General features: G+C 44.5%; 1 protein-coding gene across 10 annotated transcripts in view; it reads right to left on the bottom strand.

Annotated features, from left to right (window-relative positions):
* Positions 1–18,549, bottom strand: part of LYPD6 (LY6/PLAUR domain containing 6) — a 107,053-nt gene that overhangs the window by 23,323 nt on the left and 65,181 nt on the right. For all 10 annotated transcript variants that reach the window (XM_056535356.1, XM_056535358.1, XM_056535355.1 and 7 more), the window contains one exon: positions 1,953–2,095. The gene's annotated coding sequence lies outside the window, so the exon portion shown is untranslated. The remainder of the gene's footprint in view (positions 1–1,952; positions 2,096–18,549) is intronic.

The following is an 18,549-nucleotide window of genomic DNA, read 5'->3' as shown; positions in this document are numbered from 1 at the left end:
GTCGCGTCCGTGACATCAATATATTGTATTAGTATATTGGCATTTCCCTTTGTAGTTATCCATAAGAGCAATGTTCTCCAGCCTGTGGTTCTGGGGTTGTTGCGAAACTACAACTCCCATCATGCCCTGTCAGGACAGGAGGGACAACTCAGCCCCAGCCGTGTGCCCCTTTACTACGCTAGAGACCTCTGCCCCTAGTGACCCTGCTGGGGTTATAGACAACCCAGGAAGCTCTACAGTGACTCCCTAGTGGAGGAATAGGGAACTGCAGTCTGAACTGCTTCCTCTACAGCAGTGTTTTCCAACCAGTGTGCCTCCAGCTGTTGCAAAACCACAACTCCCAGCCTGCCCGAACAGTCGAAGGCTGTCCGGGCATGCCGAGAAGCATAGTTTTGCAACAGCTGGAGACACACTGTTTGGAAAATACTGCTATAGAGGAAGCATTTCAGACTGCAAGTTGTAGTTCTGCACCAGCGGCAGAGGTACAGATTGCGGATCACTGCTATAGAACAGTGTTGTCCAAACAGTGTGTCTCCAGCTGTTGCAAAACTACGCTTCCCAGCATGCTGGAAGTTGTCATTTTGCAAACAGCTGGAGACACACTGTTTGGAAAATACTGCATTATAGCAGTAATCCTCAACCTGTAGCTCTGCGGCAGAATTACAACTCTCAGGCTTTCAGGGTATGCTGAGAGTTGTAGTTTTGCATCAGCTGCAGGGCCACAGGTTGCAGATCACTGTTCTATAGCAGCACATGCATTTTATTGTGTTAAAGGGGTTATCCAGGAAAAAACTTTTTTTTTTAATATATCAACTGGCTCCAGGAAAGTTAAACAGATTTGTAAATTACAGTGTGAATTCGGGTAGAAAACAGACATGGTGCACATCTACAATCTTGTATAATGATCTGATTGCTTCTCAGCATAATATCAAAAACTAACAGGTTATTAGTATACATTTTTGATCAAAAAGTACAAGCCCACTCGCCACGTCAAGGCCACCTATTTAGAGTGGGTCCCTAACGTCCCTAGCATAAAATGGCGTAGCACTGGGCGGCGACCACCACCGCCGCGACACCAATGCCCACAGGAGGGAACGACCCACTGGCAGAGCGGCCCCAATGCCACTCAAACCAGTCTATGGGCCGCACCCCCCCCCGCAGACATGGTGCCACGGCAGCAACGGACACCGCACAGCACCACTGGGAGGCTGCTAGGAAAGAAATGGCCCATGTGTAGCTAACTACTACTTATATAGGGTTGGGCTGAGGGGGTGGGGAAGAGTGCATCAAACCAAAAAAAAAAAAGAGGGGATAGAAATCACAGTGTGAATTCGGGAAGAAAAACAGACATGGTGCACAATTACTTCTATTAAAAAATCTTAATCCTTTCAGTACTTATCAGCCGCTGAAGTTGAGTTGTTCTTTTCTGTCTAAGTGCTCCCTGATGACACGTGTCTCTGGAACCACCCAGTTTAGAAGCAAATCCCCATAACAAACCTCTTCTACTCTGTGCAGTTCACGAGACAAGCAGAGGTGTCAGCAGAGAGCACTGTTGCCAGACAGAAAACAACAACTCAACTTCAGCAGCTGATAATTATTGAAAGGATTAAGATTTTTTAATAGAAGTAATATACAATTCTGTTTAACTTTCTGGAGCCAGTATAGATATATATATATATATATATATATATATATATATATATATATAAAAGTTTTTTCCTGGAATACCCCTTTAATGTCCCTTTTAAAATATCTAATATAATACAATGAATAAATCAATAAATAAAAAAAAATAAAAAGGTTTTCGTCCAAGCACATTCTGAATTTTCGGTTTCTGTCCCAAATTTTTCATTTCCGTGCCGTATTGCTTTACCATCATCTGAAGACGATTTCAATGTTGCGCAAACTTTAAACAACCCAAAAATCTTTGACAAAGGAAGAACAAAACTTACCAGTCGAATTAAGAATAAGCCGGAAGGAGCTTTCAGGACGTTACGGTAAAACCTCCGTTATTGGCGCATACGCTTCACGTGTCCAGTCCTCTGGATGACAAATTGTTCACTTTCCGTCCCAATTCTGAATGCCCATCCATAGCCTGGAACACAGACACATTGATTGTTACATCACGTCTTACTGTACATTTATAATCGGCTTTCAGTATATAGTAAGTCTATAATACCCATCATACACTCCTTGACTATGGTCAACGGTCTAGAAAGGGTGTTACCCAGCTTTTTTCAGACCCCTGAAAATCTGTCAGTGGCATCAACTTTCCTGCATGGCACTATAGCTAGGCAGATACTCAGGGATCGGCAAAACTGCCCCTGCTGGATTGGTAATGCTGAACGCATTGATCGGCACCCAGCTTTCCTCAAAACAGTTTACATAGGTTAAACACATTTTTAATATGACACATCGATGACTTACATTTAAAGGGGTACTCCGGTGAGAAAAAAAAATTTCAAATCAGAAAGTAATACAGATTTGTAAATGACTTCTATTTAAAAAAAAAAAAAATCCTTACAGTACTTATCAGCTGCTGTATACTACAGAAGAAGTTGTATAGTTCTTTCCAGCCTGACCACAGTGCTCTCTGCTGCCACCTCTGTCCATGTCAGGAACTGTCCGGAGCAGGAGAGGTTTGCTATGGGGATTTGCTCCTATTCTGGACAGTTCCTGACATGACATGGACAGAGGTGGCAGCAGAGAGCACTGTGGTCAGACATAAAATAACTATACAACTTCCTGTTGAACATACAGCAGCTGATAAGTACTGGAAGAGTTAAGATTTTTAAATAGAAGTCATTTACAAATCTGTTTAACTTTCTGGCACCAGTTGATTTGAAGACATTTGTTTCCCACTTGTGTTCCACCAGAGTTCCCCTTTAAGAAGACCACCACTTAGAAGACCACCTCAGAGAGGTTTCACTGTAGTATGTTATCTCAAAACCTGAATGCAGCCCCGTAAAGTTATGCAGTCGTACAGTGTGGTCTCCAATCCAGGAAAGTTTGTGCACCCTTGAATTGCACGCCGTGGAGTCCCGATTATTATACTATAAACCAGTGGTCTCAGACTGTGGCCCTCCAGATGTTGCAAAACTTCAACTCCCAGCATGCCCGGACAGCCGTTGGCTGTCCGGGCATGCTGGGAGTTGAAGTTTTGCAGCATCTGGAGGGTCACAGTTTGAGACCAGTAATATAAAGCATCCCGAGATAAAACTCCACGTTCATTTTTACCTACTGAATCTGCGCGTTTCTCATGACTAGTAATGACCATATTATAGGATTAGGTTTTAGAATGATCAATATCTTACCAGTAGGGGTCCTAATTACCAGCCAGTTTACAGGTAGAAAAGCGATTATTTTTTCAGCTTGGACAACCCCTTTAAAGGAGTACTCCGGTGCACACTTTTTTCATGTTATCCCGTCCGGGCTGCAAAATAAAAGAAAACACACTTTCTCTTACCTGCCTACGCTCCCCCGGAGCTCCGGTACAGATGTTCGGTCCCCGGGCTGTATTCTTCTTACTTCCTGTTAGCCCAGCACGTCACACGGAGCTTCAGCCTATCACTGGCCGCAGCGATGTCCCACCTCGGCCGGTGATAGGCTGAAGCTCCGCGTGACGTGCCGGACTAACAGGAAGTAAGAAGAATACAGCTCGGGGACCGAACACCTGTACCCGATCACCGGGGGAGCGTAGGCAGGTAAGAGAAAGTGTGTTTTCTTTTATTTTGCAGCCCGGACTGGATAAACGGAAAAAAGTGCGCGCCGGAGTACTCCTTTAAAGGGGTACTCTGGTGGAAAACTATTTTTTTAAATCAACTGGTGCCAGAAAGTTAAACAGATTTGCAAATTACTTATCAGCTGCTGTATGTTCCAAAGGAAGTTCTTTTCTTTTGGAATGTATTTTCTGTCTGTCCACAGTGCTCTCTGCTGCCACCTCTGTCCATGTCAGGAACTGTCCAGAGCAGGAGCAAAATCCCCATAGTAATCCTCTCCTACTCTGGACAGTTCCTGATATGGACAGAGGTGTCAGCAGAGAGCACTGTGGTCAGACAGAAAAGAGCAACTCAACTTCCTCTGGAGCCTACAGCAGCTGATAAGTACTGGAAGGGTTAAGATTTTTATATAGAAGTCATTTACAAATCTGTTTCAATTTCTGGCACCAGTTATGGGGAATTCCTAACAATTCCTTCATTTCAGATCCATTTCTCCAAAGAGATAATCTTAGGATTTGACACCTGCCCGCGGTCACAATATATTGGATTACTTGTATGTTATTTTGGCTATATCATGTATTGGGGCTTTTTGTTAACATTTGGCTGACAAATACGCATATATTTTTAAGGGGTCACCTTCCGTGAGAGGACATTTCTAAGGCCCCACTATGGGCGTGCATAGGTATATTCATTCCAGTTGAAATCTGCTGGCATTACAGAAACAGACGAGCATGCCCACTACAACCTTAAAGGGGTACTCCGGTGGAATTTTTTAAAAATGTTTTCATTTATTTTATTTTTTTTAATCAACTGGTGTCAGAAAGTTAAACAGATTTGTAAATTACTTCTATTAAAAAATCTTAATCCTTCCAGTACTTATAAGCAGCTGAATACTAGAGAAGAAATATTTTTTTTTTGGTACACAGTTCTCTCTGCTGACATCATGAGCACAGTGCTCTCTGCTGACATCTCTGTCCATTATAAGAACTGTCCTGAGTAGAAGAAAATCCCCATAGAAAACATATGCTGCTCTGGTTAGTTCCTAAAATGGACAGAGATGTCAGCAGAGAGCACTGTGGTCATGATGTCAGCAGAGAGCTCTGTGTTCCAAAAAGAAAATAATTTCCTCTGTAGTATTCAGCAGCTAATAAGCACTGGAAGGATTAATATTTTTTAATAGAAGTAATTTACAAATCTGTTTAACTTTCTGGCACCAGTTGATTAAAAAAATAAAATTTAAATAAAAAGTTTTCCACCGGAGTACCCCTTTAAAGATGTAGTGGGCATGCTCGTCTGTTTCTGCAATGCTTGGAATGACTGTACCTATGCACGCCCATAGTGGGGCCTTAGAAATGTCCTCTCACGGAAGGTGACCCCTTAAAAATATATGCGTATTTGTCAGCCAAATGTTAACAAAAAGCCCCAATACATGATATAGCCAAAATAACATACAAATAATCCAATATATTGTGACCGCGGGCAGGTGTCAAATCCTAAGATTATCTCTTTGGAGAAGTGGATCTGAAATGAATACATTTTTCAGGAAGGAAGGAATTATTAGGAATTCCCCATACTTTACAATAGCAAAGAATTTGTCGCCTTTTAATAAAGTTCCCAATTCTAAACTCACCCCCTAAACATACAGTAAAGTGAGAACTCAGCTGTCACAAAGACACCCCTGACCTTGTCATAAACCCATTCAGCAGTTACCAGGCACACTATGGTTAATTCCTCATAGGATTACCGTATTTTTCGCCATATAAGACGCACTTTTTCTTCCCCAAAACTGGGGGGGAAAGTTGGTGCGTCTTATACGGCGAATACACACCTATCGCGGCGGTCCCTGCGGCCATCAACGGCCGGGATCCCGCGGCTAATACAAGATATCACCGATCGCGGAGATGCCCTGTATTAACCCTTCAGACGCGGCGATCAAAGCTGACCGCCGTGTCTGTAGCAAAAATAACACTAACCCGGCTGTTCAGTCGGGCTGTTTCACCGCGGCGTCCCGAACAGCTTACAGGACATCGGGAGGGACCTTACCTGCCTCCTCGGTGTCTGCTACGTGCCAGGATCCCCTGCATGGCCGGCGCTCTCCTTCGTCGTCATCACGTCGTCGCACCTGCCGTCCCGTCATCCAATAGGAGCGGCGTGCGTAGCGGCGTCATGGTGGCGGCGGAGAGCGAGGATACCGGGCAGCAGAGACGTTCCGGAGCGAAGGGGACACCCCGGGGACGCGGCGACAGCGATGGAGGGCGACATCCAGGGCAGCGGTGACGAGCGGTGATGGGTCCAGAGCGGCGGGGACACGTGAGTATTACCTCCTATACCAGTGGTCTTCAACCTGCGGACCTCCAGATGTTGCAAAACTACAACTCCCAGCATGCCCGGACAGCCGTTGGCTGTCCGGGCATGCTGGGAGTTGTAGTTTTGCAACATCTGAATGTCCGTAGGTTGAAGATCACTGTCCTATACTTTACATTGTATTTGGTTCAGAATCTTTATTTTCTAGATTTTTATCCTATAAAATTAGGTGCGTCTTATATGGCGAAAAATACAATGGAGGATTAGCGGGATTCATGAATTCATTTCATAAGGCATCAATGGGACCTGACATTCTGGATGGTCATAGAAACATACCATTTCTATTTTTATAGTGCCTCTGGTTTCAGGGCGCTCTTCATATGATAAGGGGTTAAAATGCATATGTCACAAATACAAGTACAATGAACCAAGTGGTAAATGATAAGGGAGAGAGGGCCCAGCGGGGGGAGGGCCTATAATCTACAAGGGAAGGGAAAGAGTAGGTGAGGGAAACATCGGGTCATCTGTGAGCAGGTAGGGAAGTGGATGTTCATAAGTAGAGATGAGCGAACTTACAGTAAATTCGATTCGTCCCGAACTTCTCAGCTCGGCAGTTGATGACTTTATCCTGCATAAATTAGTTCAGCTTTCCGGTGCTCCGATGGGCTGGAAAAGGTGGATACAGTCCTAGGAGACTCTTTCCTAGGACTGTATCCACCTTTTCATGCCCACCGGAGCACCTGAAAGCTGAACTAATTTATGCAGGATAAGTCATCAACTGCCGAGCCGAGAAGTTCGTGACGAATCGAATTTACTGTAAGTTCGCTCATCTCTATTCCTAAGGACAGTACAGTGGCAGCAGGGTCTGTATGTTGTTGACTTTCATAAAAAGATGGGTTTTCAGGTTTTTTGAAGGTCTTGATGATGGGGGAGAGCTGGATGTGTCGGGGTAGTGAATTCCAGTGTATTGGGGAAGCACAGTAGAAGTCTTGTAGACGGTCGTGTGAGGTGTGGACGAGGAGAGAACACAGGTGGAGGTCTTCAGAGGATCCGAGATTAAAGAGGTACTCCGCCCATAGGATCCCCAAAGGAAAGGTGATAAGATGTCTGACCGCGGGGTCCCGCAGCTGGGGACCCCTGTTATCTCAGCTGCGGCACCCCAGACATCCGGTGCACGGAGGACTAAAATAGCTTTACAACCTGTACCATGTACTTTGCAGCCCTGAAATATTCATCTCGGTCAGGATTTTAAACAGCTTCCAACCCTGGGATGTTATTTAGGATGATTTTCTATAGAGGTTGGGGTTAAAAAAAATACCGTCATACCATGTTCACATTTTACTACCATATAGTGACTAGACAATGCTACTAAATAATACCAACACATCATGACCGCACATTGGCCCTCATTTACTATTCTAAACCCGACTTGTTTTGTCGAGTTTTTTTGTCGCATCTTTGTCTGCGCCAGTCTGCGACAAGATGCAAAATTTTTTCCCGACGGATCCGATGTGGATTCTCCCAAACCCGAAAAAGGGGTGTAACCCGACATTTCTGAGCTTTCCCACGTATTTATAAAGGTTTCCAACCCGAATTTGTTGAATTGTTGTGGATTTTTTCCCGACAACTCAGAGGAGTTGGAGACCAAAACCAACAAAACCCACGTGCGACAAACAGGATGCGACATAATAATAATAAATACCAGGGGAAAAAGCAGTCGGGTAAGAAAGCAAGATAGACTTACACCCCGATTTTCTAAGTAAATGAGGGCCATTATCACTACACTGGTAAAGGGGTTATCCAGGAATAGAAAAACTTTTTAATTTCCCTCCAAAAACAGCGCCAGGTCTGTCCCCAGGTGCAACATATGTACAATACCACAATATAATATATTATGTATAATAACATAATATTATATATGTGCAATACCACACACAACCTGAGGACAGGTGAGGTGCTGTTTTTGAACGAACTTAGCTCTGTTTTTTTGCCGACATATTGTTAGTTGGCTGCACATCACCCTCTGTAACAAGAAGGACCACACAAATGATCCAGTGTCTGTTCATGGGGCTCTGTCATCCCGATACTGAGCCGTGTCACAGGCTCTGTAGACAAGAGCCGATCTAGGAGACTGGGGGCGGGGGGTGAATTTGTATAACACAGCACCTAAGACTCATCGTAATAACACCGCAGGGAGACACTATAATCTTTTCAGTCATGGTGCTGCCCTTCTCTGAACTAATATGACAGGTTTTTGAAGAAGAAACTAAAATGAACATCTACGAGAGAAAACGGGTAAGATAATAAGTAATGCGTTATTGCAGCTAATCCCACCTCCCGGCAAATAGTTGAGTGCCGCCATAGAGTGACAACTTCATCATGTCTGTTCCGTCATCTCGGTGCTAAAACATCCCAGTAATTTCACAAGTGCGCTGTAAAGTTATCCAACTCTTGTACCATGGAGTGGTCTCGTCCATGTCACCAGGGGGTTACGTACAGTCTACTGACTTCTCCAGTTTCAAATCTCATCAAAGGAAATGTAAATAATTTGTGAAGAGCAGCTGCAAAGAGCGGGGACCATAGATTCCTGCAAGATAATGATGCCCTCAAGACACCCCAGGGGAGGTGCAAGGTCAAAGGGAAAAATATTTGGGGCTTTAAACACAATGAAGATGGCATTCCACCGAAGATGAGAAAACTTGGCTTTAATTAATTTCTATAGAATTTCTATAGGTTTTTCTACATGTTATGTAATATGAAGAGGTGAAATGTCTGTTTGCTTAATAGATTTCTTTAATGTAGTGTTAATGCTGTTTTATTTTTTATATATTTTTTTTGTATATATATATATATTTTTTTTTTTAAATCCCACCTTAATTTTAACAGAATTCAAAATTTTTTTCTTTTTGGTTTCTATTATTATGTTTCTGATTTAATTTGCCTTGATCCTAATGAGAAGCTTGAGATTTTTCTATCCTCGTCCCACCTAAATCTTTATGCTTAACCAACTTTGACCTAATATGACAGGGCAGCTTTAGGGCTCATTCACAGGATGAAGATCTCTTTTTGCCAAGAAGCTACTTTTCTTTATATTTTTGTAAATAGGAGACTGATTAAACATGGTCCAAAATAACCCAAAAAGTAACATGTTTATGTAACAAGCACCAGGTTGGACCCACTGTATCACATAACTGAATTGAATTTGGGCCATCCGCTGGGCCCCCCCGCAATTCTCTCTACGGGGCCCTGTCTAGTTACCCATCCTCGGCGTTCTCCAGCCCTATCTTCCTGTACAACCCGTATAGCCAATCATGATGTCCTGCCGCAGCCGGTGATTGGCTAAGTTGGCCATCACTTTTGCTTGTCCAGGAAGGTAGGGACAGCGCACATCGAGGATGGGTAAGTAGACGGAGCGTCGTACAGGAGATCGTGGGGGGTCTGAGCGCTAGGATAGGAGATAAGTGTCTATGCTGTGGATAGGGGATGCGTCTGATAAGTTAAGTTTCCCAGACAACCTCTTTAAACCCCCTATACAAGGATCTGGACTTCAGAGCTGGAGACAACAAGACCACTACTTCTAGGAGTGGCCCTGTTGTAGGTAACAGCTGGCCATGTGGGCCAATAGACCCTGGTGTGAAGCATCAAGAGACCAGATATAAGAGAAGTCTGGATACAGGCGGCGGTCAGGGGCTAGCAGAGTCAAGGTCAGACGTGTATATACTGCAATAGACAGCAGGCAAAGGCAAAGTTAGGCAATAAACCACAGCTGAGAAGAGCGGACCACAGCACGCAAAGCAAAGTATTCCACCGGCATTACAGTTTGTAATAGGGTTTAGTTTCTGTGAAGGAAAGAAAAGGACTATTGCCTAAAATACTGAGTCTAAGTCAGTGTTTCCCAAACAGGGTGCCTCCAGCTGCTGCAAAACTACAACTGCTAGCATGCCCGGACAGCCGAAGGCTGTCCGGACATGCTGGCTGTTGTAGTTTTGCAATAGTTGAAGGCACTCTGGATGGGAAACACTGGTCTAAGTTTGAGGCACCCTGGATGGGAAATACTGGTCTAGGTTAGAGGCACCCTGGATGGGAAACACTGGTCTAAGTTAGAGGAACCCTGGATGGGAAACACTGGTCTAAGTTAGAGACACCCTGGATAGGAAACACTGGTCTAAGTTAGAGACACCCTGGATGGGAAACACTGGTCTAAGTTAGAGGAACCCTGGATGGGAAACACTGGTCTAAGTTAGAGACACCCTGGATAGGAAACACTGGTCTAAGTTAGAGGCACCCTGGATGGGAAACACTGGTCTAAGTTAGAGGCACCCTGGATTGGAAACACTGGTCTAAGTTAGAGGCACCCTGGATGGGAAACACTGGTCTAAGTTAGAGGCCCCCTGGATGGGAAACACTGGTCTAAGTTAGAGGCACCCTGGATGGGAAACAATGGTCTAAGTTAGAGGCCCCCTGGATGGGAAACACTGGTCTAAGTTAGAGGAACCCTGGATGGGAAACACTGGTCTAAGTTAGAGACACCCTGGATAGGAAACACTGGTCTAAGTTAGAGGCACCCTGGATGGGAAACACTGGTCTAAGTTAGAGGCACCCTGGATTGGAAACACTGGTCTAAGTTAGAGGCACCCTGGATGGGAAACACTGGTCTAAGTTAGAGGCCCCCTGGATGGGAAACACTGGTCTAAGTTAGAGGCACCCTGGATGGGAAACACTGGTCTAAGTTAGAGGCCCCCTGGATGGGAAACACTGGTCTAAGTTAGAGGAACCCTGGATGGGAAATACTGGTCTAAGTTAGAGGCACCCTGGATGGGAAATATTTTCTAGCAGATTGTAACAATATTTCCTATTCAGATATATGAATATCTGACACTCAATATACATGTATTAACCAAGAAACAAAATAAACTTCCCCTGACCTTACCGTGAAATATTATTTCACTGTTTTTGGAAATACTACTACATATTCAGCTGATGAAAGCATTTTGCCAGGAAAAATACACATGGGGTGTAGTTTCCCTTCTCTTCTAGAGGAAACCCATATATCCTTAGGTTAGAGGCGTAAAATAACAAAGATATCTTGAGTTGTCCATGAGGACGGATAAATGATAATAGACTGGATCCAGATAGGTCATTTATTGTCTAGGCACATGTCAATCTTTTAGTGGCTGTTTCATAAGAACATTGATATATAATGCACTGTATATAATACAATAAGCTTCTGGAGCTTTAAAGGGGTACTCCGGTGGAAAACTACCGTAATTTTCTCAAATCAACTGGTGCCAGAAACTTACACAGATTTGTAAATTACTTCTATTAAAAAAATCTTAATCCTTCCAGTACTTACCAGTTGCTGTATGCTCCACGAGAAGTTGTATTTTTTTTCTGGAGTTCTTTTATGTCTGACCACCGTGCTCTCTGCTGACACATCTGTCCATGTCAGGAACTGTCTAGAGTACAAGCAAATACCCATAGCAAACCTGTCCTACTCTGGACACTTCCTGATATGGACAGGGGTGTCAGCAGAGAGCACTGTGGTCAGACAGAAAAGAACTCCAGAAAGAAATACAACTTCCTCTGTAGTATACAGCAGCTGATAAGTACTGGAAGGATTAAGATTTTTTAATAGAAGTGATTTACAAATCTGTTTAAATTTATGGCAGCAGTTGATCTGCAAAAAATTTTTTTCACTGGAGTACCCCTTTAAAGCCATATTTTGTGAAAGCTGGGTACATGTGTGCATATTGGGGCTGCATATTCCAGCTGTAATAATCCAAACTCCTGTTCTGAACATAGATCCCCACGAAGGACAACATTTGCAATGAGTTTGTCTGTTCTCCCCGTGTTTGCGTGGGTTTCCTCTGAGTACTCCAGTTTCCTTCCACAAGCCAAAAAACATACTAATAGGTAAATTTCGATTGTAAGCCCCAATTGGAACAGGGACCAATTTGAGTGTACAGCGCTGCAAAATATGTGTGCGCTATATAAATAAATTATTATTATTATAATAGATTCCTCTGTTTATGGTGGGAAGGTAAAATAGGGCAATGCTGTAGCCACACAGCCTCATCGCTTAGGCTTTATTCACACCACGATTTGTGTGTCAGAGACACGGACACATCGGGAATCTGGCCAAATGACATGCTGAGGTATCTATGCTTGGATAGGCCCGATTCCATTACATACATTAAAAAACAATACTTGAATTTAGTCAATAGCTGACTACACTAGGCCCATTGAAATGAATAGGGCCTGCCCCTATTTGAGCATGTAACTTTTTACTGTTTTCCAACGTACCAGAGTCTCAAAGGCACAAATCGTAGTGTGAACCTAGAAACCTATAAAAGTTTCCGGAGCAAATTTTCCAAAGAATTGGGGAAAAAACTATAGGCTTTCTCAAGAGTTTTCTGATCAAAAGCAGCACCATAAAAGTTAAAGGGGTACTCCCGTGGAAAACTCTTTTTTTAAATCAACTGGTGCCAGAAAGTTAAACAGATTTTTAAATCACTTCTATTAAAAAAATCTTAATCCTTCCAGTACTTTTTAGGGGCTGTATACTAAAGAGAAATCCAAAAAAGAAATGCATTTCCTCTGATGTCATGACCACAGTGCTCTCTGCTGACCTCTGCTGTCCATTTTAGGAATTGTCCAGAGGAGGAGAAAATCTCCATAGCAAACATATGCTTCTATGGACAGTTCCTAAAATGGACAGCAGAGAGCACTGTGGTCATGACATCAGAGGAAATGTATTTCTTTTTTGGATTTCTCTTTAGTATACAGCCCCTAAAAAGTAGTGGAAGGATTAATATTTTTTAATAGAAGTGATTTATAAATCTGTTTAACTTTCTGGCACCAGTTGATTAAAAAAAAAAATTCCACGGGAGTACCCCTTTAAATAAACCTGTCATCTCCTGTTCCATCCATTTCCAGTTAAATTCCTGGGACAAAAACTGGAGTAGAAACATCATTGTCCTTTCTGAAGGAGCATCACATAACATGACCTTATCTGACTGAGCGGCTTAATATCGAAATTGGGAGTCATTTAGGGGTTCACCATGAGGGAAGGGACAAACAATCCATGGGGCAAAGCCTAACAGGTCAGCGGGGAGCCGTCATAGCTTTTCCTAGGAATATAACAGGTTTACTCCTCAATGTTTTCCATGTAAAAGTTTATTTTTGGACAGAGAAATGTTCTCGATAACATTGTGCAGGGCTGGGCTCTTTGTTCAGGTTTCATGGCTGAATGACGGCACTTTACAAGGCTGACGACATTTGATTAATTCACAACCACAATGATATATGGTCAATGATCACAAAGCAGAATCTGAGTCACTAAACAGGACCAGGTGTCTGGATCACAACAGGGCGATGAAAACCTCTGTGGTTATAGGACAGGACCCAGGATAATGGGGAGAACGGAGTAACGTCCCTCATCACCAGGGTAAGTGCTGCTGGATGTGAAAGCGATGTTTGGTCTTATGTATCATGTCTGTGTCTCATATTTGAAGATTTGGGCTGGCGGTTGCAGCATTGAAGTTCTGATGTCATCATCTCTTCATAGCCTGAAAAGACTTCACGTCCTTGTAATACTTTCACTCAACTGTTTACAATATATTAGAGTCGGCAATCCTATAAGACAATAGGAGCACAAATGTCTTTCCTGCCTTTGACCAAATCTGGCCTTAAACTTTAGACACGAGTAGACCAAACCCACCAAAGACCAGCCCTATGTCTAATGTACATGGGGACCTCCCGACTCTTCAGGAGGTGATGTCTGGGAAGGTGAAAAGTGAACATACTGAATTTTAACTACCTGATCGTTTTGTTCTCTAGGAGATTAGCTGCCACCCAGAGGAGTCTGGCAGTGGCTTAGGCTACGTTCACACTGCCGGCTGTCTCCGGCAGTGTGAAGCTCGTTATTTTAGGATCGAGAAAAGCCGGAGAAAAAAAACTACTTGCACCGTCTTTTCTCCGTTTTTTTCTCTCCAACAATGGGGTACATCGGGACCCGTTATTTACCGGTATGCTCCGGCAAAATTACGGCTGGCAAAAAAATATAAAAAGAGGGAGTTTGACGGCCAAGTTTTCCAGAGCATACCGGCAGTGTGAAGGGGCCTTACCCTTACCATTAGTCTAGCCATACACATTAGAATCTGCCGGTCGAGTTCTTTCTCGAATTACATCTATCTTTCCGAACCCCCACATGCAAATTTTATGATCGTCTTAACCGGGCTAGCATGTGTTCTGAATGGAGAGAGGTGAAGATCCTTCTCTACTCCAACATCTGCCATTGAGTGGAGAGTCAGGAGGCCATCAAACACATTAGATGGTCGGCCAATCTCAATGAAGTCCATTGGTTTTACTGACATTAATATAATATGTATTGCCAGCTTTGGGCCTCATGCCTACTGCTGTAATATTGTTCTGTTTTATGAGGGGTGATTCAGTCGCATTCATATAGATTCATTCATGTTCCATCGGATGTTATATTATAAAGGCATTACCTTCAATACTTTTCTGTGCCATGTAGAGGCATAATATTTTGGCACTTATTGCAGCTTCTAAAATACTGGTGGATACAGATCTCATATGGTTATTATGGATACAGGCATTCCAATCTCTACAGTATTGGAAGATACAGACCTTGATAAAGGCTAAATATGTAGCCGAAACGTTGCACATGGGAAACCAATAAAAGACAACAGCTCTTTGCACTTTACTTGGAGCCTTTCACTTTTGTTTCTGTGGCCCTGGAACTGTACTGGCAGATACAGACCTTATATAATAGTGGTGGATACAGATTTATTCATTATAGTAACAATGGGCGCAGTAATCCCAGAGTAATGGGAGTAATGGTGGATACAGGCCATGGCTCATAATACTGGTGGATGAGACCTCTTCTTAACTCTGCTAAAATTCAGGCCTCCCATTCTCCACATTAATAGTGGATTAAGGACTCCCAATCTCTATAATAATGTTGGATACAGGCCTCTGTTCTCAAATAATGGTGGACACAAGCTGTAATGGCCATCGAATGTGAAGCTACTGTGCAACCTAACTGGTTTTGCTTTGGACCACTTCCAAAGGTGTTGTCTAAGTAGCCTCGTAAATGAAGGTGGGGATTCCCGTGGGGTCCCTAAAAAAGATGTGGTGATGGCTCCAGGGGCCTCTGGTGGAAAATCTTTTTTGTTCCCTATGGGAGAATGGGCCCTCAGACAGTTACACAAAGACCTCAGGAGCCATCACCGCATCCTGTTTTAGGGGCCCCACCTTCATTTCTGTACATTTACCATCGATTCTCTGGACAACTGGTAGTTGATGCTTGGCAGAGAAGAGGACCAGGGGATCCCAAGATAATTCCTCATGTGCTCTTAACCGTGTTGTGCCTGCAAGCAAAACACTAATAAGTGAGTGGATCTTCACTCCTGTTTCACTTTATATACCTTATACCATAATTTACCTTATCTTATGGCACTTAGATAGAGTCACGTTTTCTGTTTCTTTTTTTGTATTGTAGTTCTTCTAAGTAGCCCCATGCAGAGATGAGGCAGAGATGAGTTCAGGTACTGGCAAAGGCCTTGGACATGTAGCATATGTGCTTAGTCAAAAACAGGTAAATAGGTCAGGGTGGGTAGCACAGGTTCAAAGTCAATCAGGCCAAGGTCAAACACAGTAAAGACAAGCAGAAGTCATGGACTGTGACAAAACACATGCAGAGAAAAAACCTTCAACTGAACACTAAGGAACCTTTCTGCCCAAGCCTCTTATTGTGGATGAAGTTCCCTGATATAGGTGGTTCTTAGTGGTGATTGGCTGGGGACTGATTTTGTGTGCACACACTGGCCCTTAAAGAAACCAAGACAGTTTGCACCCTACAGGCAAACCATTGAACTACAAAGCCAGCAGGAACAAAATAAGGCAAGTAGGCATGGACCAGACCACAGGACAGATGGTGAACCCGTGGCTGAATCTGCCAGGAAGCACAATACACTAAAATAGGTTGCCTTTATTGTATGCGTAAAGTTGATCAACTCATCTAATCATCCCATTCCCAACTAAATTGATAGGAATATTCCCATGATCCACAAGTAAAGAAGGATTGAAGCCACCAAGCCCAAGGTGGAAATATTTATTCGGAAGAGGTAAACATATGAATAGTCCTCTGCTATAACATGGTCCTTCAATCTTCTCTTCTCCAGCTGATTTACTGATACTTACTGAAGGTTTATTAGTCTTATCTTTACCCTATTTTGGACCTAACAGTTCAGGTTGTAACCGAACTCTACGAGCACCTTCTAACCAGTGACCTGATCCTATGGTATTACTAACAAATCTCCTAGATATTAAAGAGTTACACATAAGTTGCACCGGCCGCCGTCTTGATGTTTGGGTGTTCCCATTGTGTGTTATTACGAGCCGTATTATAAACAGATGGTAATGATCACATGTGTCACGTTCAGCCCATCACAGAACAGGTGTAGAAGAAAAACGTCTTATGTAAGCAGGTTTAGCAAGGAATCCTGATGGATAAAAGTCTTCTTGCGGTTTGATAATGATAGATCCTCGCTGGTGACCTGTAGCTGCTTGTCCTCTACGGGGTAATTACGCTTTTTCTTACGAGCTCAGGTTCACTGCAGACACTGTAAAACCCAATGACAGACTGGCGAATGTAACACTGCGAGAAATCAAAGCTGAAAGTCACTAATGGAGGATTTTATTAGTCTGGAATCACAAGCCACTAGCAATAGACAGAAGAGCAGTAATGTGCACAGTAATTGATAGCTTCTTCAATTTATTGGTGAAACAGCAGCGGCTGATCCCTATAATAACTCAAGTTATAACCCACAATATAGATATATAAATAGATATATAAAAGTGCATAATTGTGTCTATAAATCCGAGCATTCATATTGTAGACATGTATGATATCAGCTGGCGGTACGATGGGGTATAGCGGTGGGCATTGTTATGGGGCACCGGGGCTTGCTCTCCTACTGGAGCACACATAACTTTTATGTTCACACTGTGTAACTCCCACAGAATTCCGTGAGCGGAATTACGTGCAGTGAACAATAACATCAGTGTTACGCCGAGCGCTCCGGGTCCCCGTTCCTCCCCGGAGCGCTCGCCTCATCCCCGTTGCTGCAGCGCCCCGGTCAGATCCACTGACCGGGTGCGCTGCGGTCCCGCCTCCTGCCGGGGTGCGATTCGCGATGCGGGTGGCGCCCGCTCGCGATGCGCACCCCGGTCCCCGTACCTGACTCGCTCTCCGTCGGTCCTGTCCCGGCGCGCGCGGCCCCGCTCCCTAGGGCGCGCGCGCGCCGGGTCTCTGCAATTTAAAGGGCCAGTGCACCAATGTTGGTGCCTGGCCCAATCTTCCAATTACCTATTAGTGTGATCACCTGTGCACTTCCCTATATTACCTCACTTCCCTTGCACTCCCTTGCCGGATCTTGTTGCCTCAGTGCCTAGTGAAAGCGTTCCCTTGTCTGTTCCTAGTCCGTGTTCCTGACCTCCTGCCGTTGCCCCTGACTACGATCCTTGCTGCCTGCCTCGACCTTCTGCTACGTCCGACCTTGCTTCTGCCTACTCCCTTGTACCTCGCCTTTCTTCAGCATCATCAGCATCTTCAGCAGCCAGAGAGGTGAGCCGTTGCTAGTGGTTACGACCTGGTCACTACCGCCGCAGCAAGACCATCCCGCTTTGCGGCGGGCTCTGGTGAAAACCAGTAGTGTCTTAGAACCGGTCCACTAGCACGGTCCTCGCTATCCCTCTCTGGCACAGAGGATCCACCTCCTGCCAGCCGGCATCGTGACAGTAGATCCGGCCATGGATCCCGCTGAAGATCCTACACTGGTCGCCCAGCTAGCCCTAAAGATCGCCCAACGAGATCAACAGCTGGCATACTTGACCTCCGAGGCACTGCGTATTCAGTCACAGATACAGCAGCTGCAGCCGCAGATACAGCAACAGCTACAGCTGCAACTACCATCTCCTCCGCCGGCTCCTGCAACTCCTCCTCAGCAACCGGCCGTTCCTAACCCCTGCTTGTCCCTGCCGGACAAATTTGGCGGAAAGATCGCCCAACGAGATCAACAGCTGGCATACTTGATCTCCGAGACACAGCGTCTTCACTCACAGTTACAGCAGCTGCTGCCGCAGATACAGCAACTTCAGTCACAGCAGCTGCTGCCGCAGGTACAGCAACTTCAGTCACAGCTACAGCTGCAACAACCATCTCCTCCGCCGGCTCCTGCAATTCCTCCGCAGCAACCGGCCGTTCCTAACCCCTGCTTGTCCCTGCCGGACAAGTTTGATGGGGACCGCAATGATTCTGCCACAGCCACAGTCCAGTCCTTCTTCGCTGAGGTCCGTGGTGTCTTCGAGGAGCCTGCCCGAGCTTCTTCTGCCGAGATTGCCCTGCTGAACCTGGAACAGGGTGTTTCTTCCATTGGCGAGTACGCCATTCAGTTCCGGGCTCTTGCCTACGAGTTGTCCTGGAATAATGAGGTTCTCTGCG

The sequence above is a fragment of the Hyla sarda genome, chromosome 8 (assembly GCF_029499605.1).
Source record: "Hyla sarda isolate aHylSar1 chromosome 8, aHylSar1.hap1, whole genome shotgun sequence".
Taxonomy (NCBI): domain Eukaryota; kingdom Metazoa; phylum Chordata; class Amphibia; order Anura; family Hylidae; genus Hyla; species Hyla sarda.
The sequence above is the reverse complement of the archived record's forward strand: the minus strand, read 5'-3'. Positions and strand labels throughout refer to the sequence as shown.